Source organism: Lagenorhynchus albirostris, chromosome 9, assembly GCF_949774975.1.
Source record: "Lagenorhynchus albirostris chromosome 9, mLagAlb1.1, whole genome shotgun sequence".
Taxonomy (NCBI): Eukaryota; Metazoa; Chordata; class Mammalia; order Artiodactyla; family Delphinidae; genus Lagenorhynchus; species Lagenorhynchus albirostris.
Window position 1 is genome coordinate 96,083,893 of NC_083103.1, and position 15,636 is coordinate 96,099,528.

General features: G+C 43.4%; 1 protein-coding gene across 10 annotated transcripts in view; it reads left to right on the forward strand.

The window, feature by feature from the left end:
- POU2F3 (POU class 2 homeobox 3) overlaps positions 1–15,636 on the forward strand; it is an 80,523-nt gene that overhangs the window by 43,202 nt on the left and 21,685 nt on the right. For 2 of the 10 annotated variants that reach the window (XM_060160610.1, XM_060160611.1), the window contains one exon: positions 2,807–2,960. The exons of the other annotated variants lie outside the window; for them this stretch is intronic. The gene's annotated coding sequence lies outside the window, so the exon portion shown is untranslated. The remainder of the gene's footprint in view (positions 1–2,806; positions 2,961–15,636) is intronic. 10 annotated transcript variants of the gene reach the window in all.

The following is a 15,636-nucleotide window of genomic DNA, read 5'->3' on the forward strand; positions in this document are numbered from 1 at the left end:
TTTTCCACCAAGAGCCTGCTATTTAAAGAAATGTGACACTGGATCTTTTCAGAGAATAAAGCATGCCCTTTTACAGTCAGTTGGAGCCAAGCGTCATTTATAGGGTTTGCTTAAAGTGAGCTACATATCAATTTGGCTTTCCCTCGATGACATCTTCTCAAAGAAAGTGTGTGATCCTAACAAGGAAAATTTTAAACTTTACCCCATCACTGTGGACTGGCTCACTTGAGGGCTTGGAAGTGGGTTTGCAGGCCAGTTGGGTAGCTGGTAAACTGAGGCCCAGAAAGATTTGGACACCCAGTCCCTGGGGATAGATGTTGATTCATGCCGGGACCAGTGGTGGAGTGTTTCTGTGCCCCGTGTCCCGGGCTGGGACTCTCAGAGGTGAGGCTGCTAGGGTAAGAGCCCCCAGGCCAGAAAGGGTTAACACCACTCTGGAGGAGAAAGCAGTGCAGCCACCCAAAGGCAAGGAGTCCCTTCCTCTCTGCAGTGAACCAGAGCCAACTTCCTTTCTGAGGGTTTGGTGCTTCCCCTTACACTGGGCCTGGCGGGGCAGAGAACAACCTCCTGGCTATCAGGGCACTCCCCAGCCTGGCCTGGCCCGAGGCCTGGAAGAGACAGACACTCTTCTGCAATAAAGCAGGGTGGGGAATGGCAGGACCTGGGGTTTGGGACTTTGCCCAGAATCTGGCCACTCAGCAAGGGCCCAGCACTCTTAGTGTGGGCTGCCCCATCCTGCGTGGGCAGGAGAAGGATCGGGGGAGTCTAACCTCACAAGGGAACCCCAGGCCCCCTCCTTCCCCTGTCCTAAGGACTTCCAAGTACCGCCGGGAAATAAGCCTCTTTGAAATGATGGAAGTGTCCTGAAAGTAGAGAGGAATAAAGGAAGAGGGAGCACCTTTACAATGGCGTGTTAGTTTCTGCTTTATAACAAAGTGAATCAGTTATACATATACATATGTTCCCATATCTCTTCCCTCTTGCGTCTCCCTCCCTCCCACCCTCCCTATCCCACCCCTCCAGGCGGTCACAAAGCACCGAGCTCCAGCTCCGCTCTGTTTTGAATGAGCCCTAGGACTGGCCTCTCTACCCGCACACACCCCCGCCCCCGCCCCGCCCCCTCACTCCCCATCGCCCTGCCAGCCCCTCGTTCATCTTTCCAAACTCAGCTCAAATGTCTTCTTCTCCAGGTAGCCCTCCAGAAGATGGGAAATATTTGAGGAAACAGTCTATATTGTATTGATTACGGTAGAGCAGTGCCTGGTGCAGAGCAGACATTCAATAAGTGTTTCCTGAGTAGATGGATTGATGGATAGCTGGAATGAACCTATCCGCCCATCCCTCCATCCTGGGTGCCAGGAACTCCCACCTCTCTGCTTTTCAGGGCCTTCCGCTCCTCATGCTGCTCTGCCCCCTGTCGTCTTTCAGCCAGCGATCCGCAGAAACGCACCCCTTTTCCCAGGGAGGTGAGCTTGCTGGGTGTCTGCATGTAGCGTGTGTGGTGGGCTCCATCCAGTGAGCTCTGGGAAATATTTCCCAGCTTCGCCACTTGCTGGCTGGGCCCCGGGAGTTGTTGGATGAGGCGTCGTAGCTTGTTTGCTCAGTGGGTGCTGGGTGCCAAGGCCTACCCTCTAGGAATCCAGGGTCTGCACGCAGGACTCTGGCTAACCTAGTTTTTTTAAAGTCTTTGAGGTTGAGAGTTCAGTACCAAGCTATATATCTCAAGCCAGAATAGGCCCTTGACAAATGCCCCTTAGGGAAGGCAGGACTGAGGTTCTCCTGGGACTGCCTTCTTCTGGCCACTTCAATGGAAAGTGTGGTTGGGGATATCCAGTGACATCTGATACCACTGTGACTTTATTTTTTGTCAACTGTAGAGACAAATATGGGTTGAGCTTCTAACTCTGGAGTGAGTTAGAGACACATAAACCCTTAGGGCTAAAGGGTCCCTTAGCACCTGTCCCCCTGTTCCCAGAAGGGTTCCACAGACCTCTGCAGTCTGGCTTTCTTCTTCCTCTCTCCTATCCTGTCTGTCGATACACTTATTTATTCATAATATTACATCTTATGGCTAAATTTTCACCATCCACAGTGACATCTTAAAAGAAGAAAACAGCAAATTTTTATAAAGCTCAATGTATTCAATTTTAACAGTCTGAGATTTTGCATTTTTTTGGTATTAAAATATTAATGGTATGTAATGAAATGATGACCTGAGTAGGTGATACTGGTTACTTTAATATTATTTGGCAAAATGAAAGAGTATTCTCTGAAGTCTGAAAAAAAAAAAGATTTACTTGTCAGGAGCCTCAAAAGCTTAGGAACCAGTGTGATTCCAGCCTAACCTACCTCCTGGGGCACATGTTCTACTGCTGACACCCCTGACAGATGGATGCCGGCTCCACACCTCTGCCAAAGCTCTCCCAGGAATTTGGGACTCACCACCCAGAAGACAGCCCCCTCCAGGGTTGAGCGGGTTGCAATGCTTGGCCATCCTTCCTCCTGATAGACCCCATCAACCTCCCTGTGATGGTCCCCCTGTGGTAATCACTCTGCCTGCCTCAGCTCCAAGGCCCGAGTCCATCCCCTTCACCTGACAGCCGTTCAGTATCTGAGAAGAGTTCTCACGCCTAAGTCTTCCCCTTTCCGTGTAAACATCCAGAATTCCTTCAATAGTTTCACGTATCAGGTTTCTGATTGCCTTGTTTAAAGCAATTACACACATAGTACATGAACGCTATGTATACTTGCTTGTGAAAATATTTAATAATAGAGATAAACAAGAAGAATTTTGTTCCCTGTTCAGCCTCAGCCCTCTTCCCAGAGGAAACGCCTCTTATCGGTGTGGTGTGTATGTGTTTAGAAGAATCTTCTTTCTGCACGTACATGGATATGAATACAAACGGAAATGTATAAATATACGTGGAGTTTTAAAAATGCATATATAGGTACATATGTAGGTAGGTATAAATTATACAGTGTGTATTCTTTTGAGACTTTCTTTTGAAATTTAAAAATAAGATTTAGAGATTGTTTCGTGGCAGTACGTATAGGATTGATTATGATCGTTGTTAATGACCACATACTGTTCTACTGTTTCCATGTAATTTTACTGTTCCATTGCCCTATCAACGGGCATTAGGTTGCTTCAAATATTTTTGTACCATGCTATACAAACTCTTTGAACTTGTTTGCGCCTTGATGCCTTTATATGTATAGGTTTCGGTCTTCCAATCACCCTCTTTAAGTGTAGTATCCACAAGCGTACAACTTTCAATACCCAGATGACATCTGGCTAGGCCAGAGCACAGTGGGACCCTCGGTTCATTCATTCATCCATTTATTCATTCAACAAAACTTGGTGGAGCGGGTACCATATCTTTATCATGCCCTGATTTCTTTCCAAGCCCAGGTAAGACAGTGGCAGGCCTTGTTCCGCCTGAACTTGCATGGTTAAGTAGGGGAACCTCCCTCCATACCTTGATGTCTTTGTGCAAGGTACTAGCTAGCCCTGCTCGTCATACAGAGATGTATGCAGGGCACATACATCATCATACTCTAAGGTACTGAGAACATTCTTAACAAGACTGGACGATGAAGAGAGTCCCATGACATGCCATTGGAGACATCCCTCCTGGATGGCATTGATTCATTAACTAACACTGTCTCAGCTCTTATGACCCCACCTTGACCTCCAGGGACATGCATATATGTATACATACAATAATTGCAGCATTCACCTGATCCTCATTTCTAAGAACCCTGTATAAAAGGAAATGAGCCTAGTTCGGCATGCCTTTTTAAGTCAGTGTGATACAATAGAAAGAGGGTTGATTCTGGATCTGGTCAGACGTAGGTTCAAATTCCAGCTCTGCCACTTTCTAGCTGTATGGCTTTTGGAAAATCCTTTGACTTCTCTGAGACCCAGTTTCCTAAATTCAAGGATTATTGAAAGTATTTATACATCAATTCTGCATCTATTTAATTAAGCACTTACTAAGTGACAGACAAGCAATATAGGTGTCCCAGCTAATAAATGTGCAGAATCATTAACTTCATATCGTTTTGGTGACAAAAGCAGGGAAAGCTCTTCCTAGAATAGGTTTTATAGACATTTAGCCCTAACTCTTGAGACCTGGGTAAGACTCAGAGATGATTTTCCTTTTATAAGTAGGGAAACAGATATACTGTCAGAGAGTCCCTTGGCTCAAGTTTACTCCGCCTTTTGGCAATAAATTTGGTAACTGCTCCTCAGCCTTAGAGAATTTATCTTACACTGTCAGTTGTGTGGGTTCAGCCAACCATTGTGCCTGGAGCCCTGTCGCAGGCTAATAAGGGTAACAGGATTGATACGTAGTCAGTAAAAATTGAGCCAAAGGGCGAGCCCCATGTCAAACAGCTACACAGAGCCACTGCAGTGCCTCACTTATCCAGAGAGCCAGCAGCCTCACCAATTTAGAATCCAGCTGAGAATAAAAAGGAAGCAAATGAGACCTGGAGCCAAACCCTTTCTCAGAGCCTCTAACTTTTATTTTAGAAACAGTTATAACAAACTTAACTATCTGTTTTTTCTAGCCCTTAGCAAATAGAAGTTGCGAAGTTGAGCTGAAATAGGGGCTGCTAGAGCAAGGATACCAACAGTAGGATAAAAACCTGGTTGTGAGAAAGGAGGCAGAAAACCTGGAAAAAGCAGAGCTGCAAAAACAAAAAGAGGCAATTCAGGGCCATTTAGTGCTACTGCCAACAGAGAGGCCAAGCACTTCAGTGTCCCCGAGGGCATGATTGCTTCTAAAAAGAGTTCACAATTAAGATTGAGTCATTGACTAAATTATCTTTCAGGTGCTATTCAAGGGAAAGAAGAGATGCATATAATACATTAATAAATATCAAAAACAAACCCAATAAATATCTATCCAAAACTGAAATAAAGACTTGGAGCTACAAGAGATCGATTTCAGCGATTGAAAATCCATTTATTTGGGGAGGCTTCCTCAGGAAATCCTAGGAATTTGAAAGATGTGTTGAATGATTTTTTATTGAGGCACAGTTGATTTATAATATTATATTAGTTTCAGCATACAACACAGTGATTCAAAAATTTTATACATTATACTTCATTTGTTATTATAAAATATTGGCTATTTCCCTGTGCTGTACAATATATCCTTGTAGCTTGATTATTTTATACATAGTAGTTTGTACCTCTTAATCCTCTACCCCTATCTTGTCCCTCCCACCTTCCCTCTCCCCACTGGTAACCACTAGTTTGTTCTCTTTGTCTGTGAGTCTGTTTCTGTTTTGTTATATTCATTCATTTGTTTTATTTTTTAGATTCTAAATATAAAAGATAACATGCAGTATTCATCTTCCTCTGTCTGACTTATTTCACTAAGCATAATACCCTCCAGGCCCATCCATGTTTTTGCAAATGGCAAAGTTTCATTCTTTTTTATGGCTAATATTCCATTGTATACATATACCACTTCTTCTTTATCCGTTCATCTGTTGATGGACACTTAGGTTGCTTCCATATCATGGCAATTGTAAATAATGCTGCTATGAACATTGGGGAATTTGAATGAACATTGGAGAATTTTTGAATTAGTGTTTTCATTTTCTTTGGATATATACCTAGTGGTGGAATTGCTGGATCATATGGTAGTTCTATTTTTAGTTTTTGGAGGAATCTCCATACTGTTTTCCACAGTGGCTGCACCAATTTACATTCCCACCAACAGCATACAAGGGTTCCCTTTTCTCTACATCCTCACCAAAATTTGTTATTTATGGTCTTTGATGATAGCCATTCTGACAGGCATGATGTGATATCTCATCGTGGTTTTGATTTGCATTTCTCTAATGATTAGCAATGTCAAGCATCCTTTTCATGTGCCTGTTGGCCATCTTTATGTCTTCTTTGGAAAAATGTCTATTCAGTACTTCTTCCCAGGTTTTAATTGAGTTGCTTGATTTTTTTTTTATATTGAGTTGTATGAGCTGTTTATATATTTTGGATATTGACTCCTTATTGGTCATATCATTTGCAAATGTCTTCTCCCATAGGAGAAGATATTCTCAGTAGACTGTCTTTTTGTTTTGTCGATGTTTTTGTTTGCTGCACAAAAGCTTTTTAAGTTAATTAGGTCTTGTTTATTTAATTTAATTTAATTTTTTTAAATTTTATTTTGCTTTATGAGACAGATCCATCCAAAAAATATTGCTACAATTTATGTTAAAGAGTGTTCTTCCTATGTTTTCTTCTAGGAGTTTTATGGTTTCTGGGCTTACATTTAGGTCTTTAATCCATTTTGAATTTATTTTCGTATATGGTGTGAAAAAAATGTTCTAATTTCATTCTTTTACATGTAGCTGTCCAGCTTTTCCAGTACCACTTATTGAAGAGACTGCCTTTTCCCCATTGTATATTCGTGCCTCTTTTTTGTAAATTAATTGACCATAGTGTGTGCATTTATTTCTGGGTTCTATATTCAGTTCCATTGATCTATGTGTCTGTTTTTGTACCATTATCATACTGTTTTTATTACTGTATCTTTGTAATATAGTCTGAAGTCAGGGAGCATGATACCTTCAGCTCTGTTCTTTCTCTCAAGATTGTTTTGGCTATTCGGGTCTTTTGTGTTTCCGTACAAATTTCCATGCAACAAATAATTTTATTTCTTCTAGTCCTGTGAATAATGCCATTGGTATTTTGATAGTGATTGCATTGAGTCTAGAGATTGCCTTGGTCATTTTAACAATATTAATTCTTCTAACCCATGAACATGGCATGTCTTTCCATCTGTTTGTGTCATCTTCAGTTTCCTTCATCAGTTCTGAGTACATGTCTTTTACCTCCTTAGTTAGATTTATTCCGAGGTATTTTATTCTTTTTGATGTGATTTTAAATGGAATTGTTTTAATTTCTCCTTCTGATAGTTCATTGTTAGTGTATAGAAGTGCAACAGATTTCTGTATATTAATTTTGTATCCTGCAACTTTACTGAATTCATGGATGAGCTCTAGTAGTTTCTTGGTAGTGTGTTTAGGATGTTCTATGTATGGTATAATGTCATCTGCAAACAGTGACGACAGTTTTCCTTCTCCTTTTCTGATTTGGATAGCTCTTATTTCTTTCTTGTCTGGTAGCTGTGGCTAGAACTTCCCATACTATGTTGCATAAAAGTGGGCATCCTTGTCTTGTTCCTAATCTTAGAGGAAATGCCTTCAGTTTTTCACCATTGAGTATGATGTTAGCTGTAGACTTGTTATATATGACGTTTATTATGTTGAGGTATGTTCCCTCTATATTCACTTTGTGGAGAGTCTCTGTAGAAGGATGTTGTTGACTTTTGTCAAAAGCCTTTTCTGCATCTATTGAGACGATCATATAATTTTTTATTCTTTAATTTGTTAATGTGGTATATCACGCAGATTGATTGGTGAATACTGAACCATCCTTGCAGCCCTGGAATAAATCCCACTTGATCACGGTACATGATATTTTTAATGTATTGTTGGATTCAGTTTGCTAATATTTTGTTGAGGATTTTTGCATCTATGTTCATCAGTAATGCTGGCCTGTAATTTTCTTTATTTGTGATATCTTTGTCAAGTACTCTTTAAGGGCAAGTAGAGATGTATAAAATACAAGATCTCTATTCAAAAATGAAACCAATAAGTATCTATCCAAAACTGAAATAAAGGGTTTGGAGATGTAAGAAATATATTTCAGTGACTGAAAATCCACTTATTTGGGAAACTTCCTCAGAAAATCCTAGAAATTTGAAAGAAGTGTTGAATTTTAAATCAGATAACTTGAGTTCAAATCAGAGCTTTCCTGCTAGCCAGCCATGTACCTTGGATACACCATTTACCTTTCATGAACCTTGTTTTCCTCAACAGTAAAACAGGAATAGCATCACTTGCCTTTTCAATCTCATGGGAATATTCTGAAAATAGACCAAACTGATATGTTTGAAAGTACTTTGTAAGCTGTAGAACATCATGGAAAGGTATAAGTGAGGTCTGTAGGCCACAGACCTACAGGTGTTGCCTGCTGGTAGACAATGACTCAAGATGCGGCAGAAGAAGGAGATGGATTCCCAGTTATTGCTAAAAAAAAATACACACACGCACACACAGAATACACATATCTGCGTATATGTGTGTTTATTTAGAAAATGTGCCCCTAAACCTCTCAAGACTTCCCTTTCACCAGGTAAAGAAGGGAACTGTAACTAACTTGACTACCTCATAAACTAAGAACTTCCATACAGACTAATGAAATTTTGAGTGCTTACTATTTTTAATATTAATTTTAAATTAAGATTAATCTTAATTTTTTCTAATTTAAAATGAATAATTACCTTTAAAAATTTGAACACTGTGGAAATATTTGACTTAGAAAGTGAATACCTTCTGAAACCCCAAATACCCTCCACTCCATCTCTTATTAGCAGTTGGATTATGTTCTTTCAGAATTTTTTCTGTGTTAGTTCTTTCAGTCCTGCAGGCATTCAACAGAGAATTCCTGAAATAGTCCTTTGTTATAAAGGATAAACCTTTAGGGGTGGAAATACATTTTCTATCCTAAAAACTTGCCATTCTGTCTCCTCTTCTCCGTTCTTACTGTTTTGGCCTTAGGCATGTCCTCATCAGTTCTTTACCTAGACTATTGCAATAAACAGCTTTTGTAACTAGCTGTCCCACTTACAGTTGTCCTCTCTTCAAATCCATATTCCACACAGCTGTTAACATAATCGAACTAAACAAAACTCTCGCGTGTCCCTGCCCTTTACTTGAGTTACACTTTGCCCCCGAGTCCAGCCTTGACTCCTTTGTGTGACCCACAGGACCTCTGTCATCAGGCCCTGGCTGTTTGCCCAGGCCTCTCCCACCCCACGCTGCTGTGACGCTGAATAGCTTGTCGCTCCTGAACATGAAGCCCTGTTTCACCATCTGTGACTGTGTACCAGCTGCTCCCATTTCCTGGCATGCCCTGCTTTATCTTCTCCTGGTGAAACTGTCTTTGTCCTTCAGGGCTCCTCAGAGGCTTCACTTCTCTTCCGTGGAGACTTCCTACCTCATTCCCCTTTCTCTAGCTATCCTCTGCCCTGACAAAGCAAATCACAACCTTTCCATGTGACCACCGCCTTCCCATTGCTGTAAGTACTGCACTCTAGGTAATTGCTTTTTTACTTGCTGTCTCCTAATTAATCTGGAAGGTCCTATTCACCTTTGTGTCCCAGTTCCTCTTGGTATACAATGGGTGTATACCAAATATTTATTGAGCTAAACTGGGAAGGGGACCTTTATGGGGCAGGAAAACCTCTGTTTAAAGCATGCCACATGGAGGACTGTCTACTCCAACTGCTGTTGGGGCAAACCTGGTGTCAGAGGGCCACAGAGGTGCCTCGTTTTATTTGGGGTACAAGAAGAATACAAGAGATAAGGGTCTCAGCCTTACTTAGAAGACTGTTCTCAAATATGAATCTTACCAGGGAAAAGCCTTTTACGTGCATTTATAGCCAACACTCAGGCTTTCAGAGACAGGCTTCCGGGTCACAGGCAGTTCCCCAGGGGATGCCGAAGAGAATCTCATTCAGACTTGTTGAAAGTTTTCTTCCGATAACTATGTCGGCCTCACATCCATGTAAAAGTCCCAGGCTACACTTGTGGATGGAAACGTTTACACCAACTGTGCACCACACGTGCAAACAGCATGGCACATGGGGAGGCAGAGGTCAACAAGCTCATTTTTACGTGGGAAATTCTGGGTGGCAACCCAGTGGGGCCGCCTTACAGAGTGGTATAGGCAAAAGAGGGCCTGGAAGCCAAAGACCCAAATAGAAAGTCAGGCTCTGCTTTTCCTGGCTGTGTGATGGACATATTAATTCCTCCTACTCTTGGTTCCTACATCTGTATAAATGGTTGGATAAGATTTTTTCCCTCGTTGAATCATCATGAAGAATAAATGATGGTACTTTTGAAGTGCTTTTTAATTTCTAAAATGCTTTAAAAATATTCCTTTTTCCCTTTCTCGAACTGATGCTCTTGGAGCTAATCTGTATAGCGCTTCATAGTCACAGGTTGGTGTGTATGCATGCATGTGTGTGCACGTGTGCCTGTGTGTCCGGGACGAGCAAGGCATCTGTCCTTCCTTGCATTAGTCCCCTTTGGGCCCCAGAGTAAAATGTACACTGGCGTGAGGATTTCATGGCATGGCTGAGCCTTGCCTTTCCCCTCTCTACCTCTCTTCCTCATGATGAGGGAGGAAGAAAGCAAATATCAACCCCCTGGAGTTAATTCATCCATGTGAGAGTCAAGGGAATACAGAATGCTCGTTCTCAAGCCAAGTGTATTAGGTTACACATCAAGTAGATGTGTGCTTTATCTGTGTCTAAACCTTACCCTGTGTAGTAATGGAGAACTCTGAATCGGGACTGAGATTAAATCTTATTAGAGCAATGGGATTAGGGTTACTACTGAGTTACTTGAGGAGCCAGAATAGGCAACAGCATCAGAGTGATAGAGATAGAAGATAGAGCCATGCTGCAGTGCAGTGGAATGGACCAAATACTGGGTGGAACGTTAGGAGACCAGTCCTCAGGGGCCCTGCCTTAGTCTCCAGGCCTGGCTTGCCTGCAGCTCTAGCTGTGTTGCCCTGAGCAGGTGATTTCTCCTCTCTGGACATCAGGAGTCACAGCTGTAAAATGAGCCGGTTGAACCCGGTGATATCTACATTTCCTTCCAGTTCTGATGGAGAAGGAAGGGAATCAACACTTGTTGAATGTCTTGCATGCACCCGACACAGTCCGCGCTAAGCTACCTTGAAGAGTCTATGATTCTATCACACATGGTAGTCAGGTTTATGTAGAAGAACTATGGAATCAAATAGATGTGGATTGACATCCCAGATCTATTATTTACCAGCAGTGTAACTTTCAACCAGTTTCTTAACTTTTCCAAGCCTCAGTCTTTTCATCTGCAAAATGGGTCTAATGACACAATAAACACATTTGTAGGCTCACAAGTCAATGCTCACTCTCTCTTCTATACATTCCAAATTTCTTAAGTAGGTTCCATCTCATCTATTTTCCTCCTTTTGTGGAGGCATAATCTAGGCCTACATGGATGAGTGCAGTAAATAAATATTAGATCATGCAGGTTTTTAGAGGCAGGGACAGAGCCCGAAGTCCGGTCTCCTGGTTGATTCTGAGCCTTGTACTTGTTTCCTGGATGTCTTTTTCTTTTTTTTTTTTTCCATTCCCTGCTCTAAAAAGGATTACAGAGTCTTCCCATGATAGGCAACCCAACGTATGCAAAAGAACCCAGTGTGATGACAGCCAGCACTCACACACAAGATGATTCCCAAGAAGAGCCACTGGCAAACAGTTCTCAGAGTCTGATTCTGAGACCGTGCTCAGCATTTCTTACCCCACCCCACCTCCTGCCATTCCACTTCTTGCGGGGCAGAACAGCCATCTATGTGGGCGAATCAACAGTTCTGTGTGGCGCTCCTTCCCAGCCAAAGAACCAGAGAAGGTAGCTCTGTGCCCTTGTCCAACAGGTAGGAAACCAGGAAAACCAGAAGACTCTGACTCAAGACAGATCAGGGTTGGGAATTCCCTGGCTGTCCAGTGGTTAGGACTCGGTGCTTTCACAGCCGGGGCCCGGGGTTCAATCCCTGGTCAGGGAAGTAAGATCCTGCAAGCTGCGTGGCGTGGCTGAAAAAAAAAAGATCTGGGTCAAAAAAGAGAACTTGCATCAATCCAGCTCCTCACTAGAAGCAGACGCTGCTGGCATCTCCCGAGGGCTGGGAAGTGGTACAATGGTTAAAGTTGTTCAAGTCCTGGGCACCAAAAATATCTGGGAGGATGTGTCCTCAAAGAGAGCACAGCTCCTTCCTAGAATTTTAAAACTTGAATGCACGGACCTATATGCCAGAGGGAGAAGAAAATGTTTATGGGCTTAAAATGATGGGGTTTTTTCAGATATATGTCAGCACTAGCAGTGCTGTGCCCTAAGAACTGAAGCCAAAGCATTAAACAACATGACTGATAAGCTTTTTGCCTTTCCAGAGGAGGTACAAGCAGGAAAAACAAGGATGCCTCTTTGGAAAGCTTCTTTTCGGGAGGGAACAACTCTAAGCAGCTCCAGCCTCCTAAGAAACCGTATGTTTATTAAAGGGCCCCATGTCTCCTCACTTCCATCACTCTTTTGTCTAGAAGTTCGATGCTTTCCAGGAGAAGATCCCAATGTGCATGGGCAAAGGTGTGCCTAGGCTGGTCTGTCGTAGGTCTGACTAGAGACCAGGGACTGGATGAGGCCATCTCCCCAGGTAATTCAGGGTAGCATCCAAAGAGGCAGGAGCCTTGGACTCATAGGGAGCGGCCACGAGCCATGGAGAAAGGAGAGTCCCCCAAGCAAAAATACAGCCAGCATCTCTTAGGGGGCTCTCAGCCTTGTTCATCTGAGATAAGTTACCAGCCTGCCCTACTCTACCGCTTGGAATATATTTTTAGGATCTTTTCATGAGCAAAACGTTTGTCAACCCTTTTATAGATCAGTTACGAAACAGAAACTCTTCCTCACTGCTAGGGAGACGTATAGAAGGGGGGAAGAAAGAAAAAAAATCTTGCCTGTAATTGAAGGCAGGTTGGGAGATGTTCACGCTTTGAAATTCTCCTTCTTGTGAAATGTTTATGAAACACTTTCCACAAACGAGTTATGCAACTGGCACTACAGCTTTGATCATTTTCATCGCCAGTGATATATTCATTAATGTTGAGTTGTTTTCCCCCCAAGAGAGTGCCATGTGAAATGTGCCAGGGAGGGGACTAAGGCTAAGCACTCCAGCCCCATTGCATGACCCCAGACAGATGGTTAATAAGGAGGTCCAAGTGTAGGTCTGGGCCAGAACATCACCTATGGTCTGTTCTCTCTCCCATCCCTGAGATGTTTGTAGTATTGTTTTGTAGATAGAGTGCCTGGGGAGGGTCAGAGGACCATTGTCTTGTAGCGTTTAGCCAGTGTCTTGTCCTGTAACTTTACATGCATCTCTGAAGCACTCCTGGTCTCTGTGAGATGGGAAGATAAATACTCATCCCCACACTTCCTGGCTGGGCGGTGAAGCCTAGTAAGGAATGTATGAAGGGTTTCCAGTTCCTCAAAAGGGGCTCTCTCTTCCCAGAATGAGGCTATTTCTTTCTAAAGCAGGTGATGTCAGGGAGTTCGCTGGGATTAGAAAAGATAATCACCCATGATACCTTTCTACCTCCCTGGTCACTGCCCAAGACTCAGTGTAACACCTTTGCACAGCTCAGTGGGTGGAGAAGATCCTGAACTAACAAGCCATGTCTAACATCTGGACGGGATGACCGATGGCTGTGACCAGGCAGAGGCCTCTGTGGTGGCCCACATCCCCAGGGACTAGTCCATCCCAAACAGGGCCTGGAGAAATATTTCACTTGCGTGAGAAGAAGCTCCAAAGGGACCCTGGAGACGATCTTCACGGTTCCAGACAGGCTGTGGGTTTGGTTGGGTTTTCACAAGTACGGGGGAAATTGGGTCTTCATCCAATTTGCCTCCGGTTCTCACATTAGAAGTCAATGAGATCCAACAGAAGTCTGTCTCATTTTCCCAATCCACAGCCAACACCCAGTTGCCTGGAAAGGCTCCAATCTTTTCCATTCGGCAGCTGTGAAAGGGCTTTTTGGATTTGGAAGGGACTTGATTTCTTATTGTCTTAGCTAGCCCCTGAACTCTCAGAGAATCGTCGGAGAAGTGTGCCGGGGTCGGGAGGGCAGGCAGAGTTGCTGCTGTATCTTCTCCTCCTCCTGGTACAGCTCTGCTCTTTCTGAGACCCACCGACCAAAGTGGAGATTTTAGAATTTGTCACAGGAGAAGTGGTCTGCTTCACTGTCTTTCAGGTTGGTTTGTTTGGGATTGTCTCCTTTGGGGTTTACCGTCAGCAGCTCACACACAAGGGGTAATGAATTATGAAAAATGAAAGAGTAAGAGGTTAATAAAGCAAGAACTGAGAAGAGGAACACACAGAGTTGTCAAAACGCCCCAGGCTAACACCCAGAGGGATTTATTTTTGCTATCAGACACTTCATTTTCAGAAGTGGGAGGTCGGCAGTGCCCCTAAAAGAGTTTGGAGGGCAATTGATCCAGGAAGCGGATGAAAGAGTGAGTTTTCTTTCATGATGGTGCTGGTTTCTGAAATTAAGTGTTGCAGGGAGACCTGGCACTGATTCTAACAGATAGCACCCAGGTTGGAGGCAAAGCACATGTTGTCAAGCTGTGTCATAGCTGCACCCCCTTATCTCCCCGTTGCGCATAATGAGTCTATAAAGGAACCCTGCCACTTGCCTCTGAGCTGGAGCTGCGCCAAGCTGCCTGCGGTGGTTCCACCAGTGTGCTTTGAGCTCCAATTTTCCATGTTCTCCCTCCGTCCCCCTCCATCCTGCCTCACCTATCCCCACTCGGGATGAGGGACGTCCAGGAGAAGGAGGGGGTTGCAGAAGGGAGATGTGGGGAAGGGAGGCTTCCCTTAAGTGAAATCTCCCCTCTGAGCAAAGCTTAAGATTGGTGGTGGTTTGAAATAAGTAGTTTACCATCTATTTTGAGCTTTTTAAAACCTGCTAACAAATGTTTCCCCGGAATCTAGAATGTGAAAACTCTAATTTCTGGGGGAAGAACTAGGACAGCAAGCTTCTTAGATGGAGATACCAAGTGTGGGTGGGGAGAGCTGAAGGGCACTGGGGGTAGGGATGGCGGCTGTCCTGGAGATCACTCCTGGGGGGCAATGCCTTTGGAGTTTTCCTGATGTCTAACTCTCTGCCCCCATTGTGCTACTTCCTGACACTCTCCCTTCCTCTTCTTTGCTTCCAAGACTCCAGAATAGCCTCCTTAGGTGAGAGAAGAGAGGAGTGATTTGTAAAGACTGTCCCTAAAAGAAGCATCCTCTTACCAATTTGGGCGCAACTAGGACTTCCTAGTGCTGTTTAGATCTGCTTTATCTAAGAACACTACAGCAACGTGGACTAGCCAGATTCTGCCAAATACACCACGGAATTGGAATTTTATAATTCCATTCTAGGACTGAAAGAAAAATGATGTAGAATCATGCAACAGATGGGGAAACCAAGTCTCATAGATGTGAAATGATTGCTCAAGGTTATATCGTCAGTTAGAGTCAGAGTTAGGACTGGAAACAAGTTCTAGCTCCCTGTTTGATGTCTTCCTCGCTGTATCCCGCTGAAGGATGGAGAGGTGGATTCTGATTACGTCTTTTATTCGGTTAGCATGCATTCAGTTCCCACTCTGTACAAGGCACCATATTTAGGACGTGAGCTCCCTCCTCAGTCTCTGTCACTCAACAAGGTCTTCCTAACTCTCCAACCAAAGGAAACTCTTGGTTGAGTAATCCAGAGCACCATTCTTCCACAGCGATTAAACACAAGTAGAGCTGTTAGTCTGAACCTTTACCTTGGGGTAAACTAATACAGAAAAGATTCCAGGATGTCAGTGATATTCCCTGTATAGACCATGAAAATGCTTTAAGCCAGGGTCACTATGGCCAGGAGGTTCCATCAGAGGGTCGCCCAATGTCTTTTATAAGGTATGGTC